The following is a 2,125-nucleotide window of genomic DNA, read 5'->3' as shown; positions in this document are numbered from 1 at the left end:
ACTGCGGTGTTTCGAAGCTCTACTGACCCAGCTATTGATTTGCTGAAGCTGGTATCCAAGGTGTGCAGCCAAAGGTTTGGAAACCAGCTCTGGATCTGGGAATTTATGAGAAGCTACAGGAAATTCCTGGAAAGGGCAGGGAAACCCCAGAAAGGCCCCGGAGCTCCCGGCAAGCCGAGGGCAGTCCTGGAGAGCAGCAAAAGTCCCCAGCAAGCCCTGATAAACCTCCTAGATGGGCTCCGGTCCCACTGTCCCTGGAAAGTGCCAGGGAATTCCTAGAAAACAGGGAAATTCATAGCAAGATCCTCGACCCGGGAACTGCCGTCCCCTGGGTGTTTCTGGTTTTCATGGACCTAAAACCTTGCGGAGACTCCTCGGTGCTCCCAAGTGTTTTGGGGATCTGCAGCCTACTGCCACCCCAGGGCTGCCGGCTGGGGGGCCGGATCCAGCTCCAGCTCCTCTTCCTGCACCAGCAGCCCTTGCCTGGGGGAATATTTTGGCAGCACGGAGGGACCCACAGTTGGCTGGAGTGCAACAGCTTCCCAGCACAGAGGAGGAGCCCCAAAAAGTTTGGGACCTGATGGGCTTTCCTATTCCCGCTCCCTGGAGCCACTCGGGAAGCCCGTCCTCAGCTCCAGCTGGTCTGGGGAAGGGAGCATTCCTCCTCTTTCCTCAGGGAGATATCTTCACTGAGCCAGGCAAAAACACAGCCAAGAGCCCCCAGAAATAATGGTGCAAATTACCGAAGTAATTATCCTGGCCGCTGTGCAAATCCTGCCCAGTTAATGTCAACAGCGAGGGTGGGGCAGTGCGCGGGTCCTGCCTTAACTAAAATTCCCCCAGCCAGTCGGAGGAGACGGCTGCAGAGAAGCTCTAGTTACCGCTTGTATTCCCAGAAAATAAATCTCTCCCGCTGTCGGGAATATCCCTCCATCCCCTGTGATGTGAGGCAGCTCCCCGCGCAGGACCACGGAGGGTGGAGGTGGCATCATGGGGCGAGAGCAGGGATGGAAAAGCAATCGGGTCCTCCACAGCCCCTTAGGTTGTGTGGTCCCTGTCCTTGTCTGAAAAGTCCCATCATGGGGACAGAGCCGCACGTGGAGGGGATGTGGCTGGAGGCATCTCAAGGGGTGGCACAACAGGGATGTCCTGGGGTGGGACTGGGGAAAAGGGGCCCTGATAGCTGTTGCTGATGATGGGGGGGGGGATGGAGGAGAAGGGGTGGGGGGAGACTGGGGCATGGCTGGGGCGTTTTACCTCAGCAGAGGAAAAAAATTCCAATTTTTCACCCTCTGCTCCCTGCTCTCTCGCTGTTGCATGAAGGGGTTGGATGCTTTATGAGGTTTGGGGGTTTTTTTTTGAGTGTATCATTTTTTAAGGGATTTTTAAGGCAGGATCGGGGGGAGCCGAGCATCCCTCTGGGAGGTGGGGGCATCGGGGTGCAGGGGTGCACATTCCCAGCTCTGCCTCCTCCTCACAGGTGGTTTGTGCAGCCTCACAACACTGCATTAAAATGCAAATTTGTCCCTGCCTGCTGGAAGCAGATAGTAAAACGCTAAACAGGAAAGAGGCAGCGGAGAATAAACAGAGGGCAGCGTGAGAGGGGAGCTGGAATAGAGGCTTCTTTTTAATTATTTTTCCTCCTTCTTTTTCCTTCAGTGAGATTTGGCTGTTTGGTGGGGGTTTATTTAATGGGATCTGAAGCACTAAGGGAGGAAGGTGCCGGTTTCGGACTAGCTGGGTGCCGGGGTGCAGGTGGCCAGTGGCCTGTCCTGGTGGGTGCCACCAGCCCGCAGTGCGGTGGTGGTCCGCAGCCTAAATCGCACCATCTCCAACTGCTTTATTGGGTCTTTTGTTTTTTTTAATTCCATGTCCCAGCTGGTCATTCCTGATGGGGAAAAAATAAAATCGCAGTAGTAGGAGTGAAGAGGACCAGCTGGGGCAAGGACCAGGCACCGTCAGACTCCACCAGAGCCTTTACAGTGTTCCCATTTTCCTGGGGTTTGTCCCCAGTGTTTTGCCTGCTGCCTCCTGATGCATTTGCTGACAGGCTTCAAGGGGATCAGAAGCCCAAATAAATTGTTGGTGAGCTGCTTTCCTCCTGCGTCTGATGTGCAGGGGGAGC

The sequence above is a fragment of the Pygoscelis adeliae genome, unplaced genomic scaffold (assembly GCF_000699105.1).
Source record: "Pygoscelis adeliae isolate BGI_AS28 unplaced genomic scaffold, ASM69910v1 Scaffold266, whole genome shotgun sequence".
In the NCBI taxonomy this organism is placed as follows: Eukaryota; Metazoa; Chordata; class Aves; order Sphenisciformes; family Spheniscidae; genus Pygoscelis; species Pygoscelis adeliae.
This window is presented reverse-complemented; position numbering follows the sequence as displayed.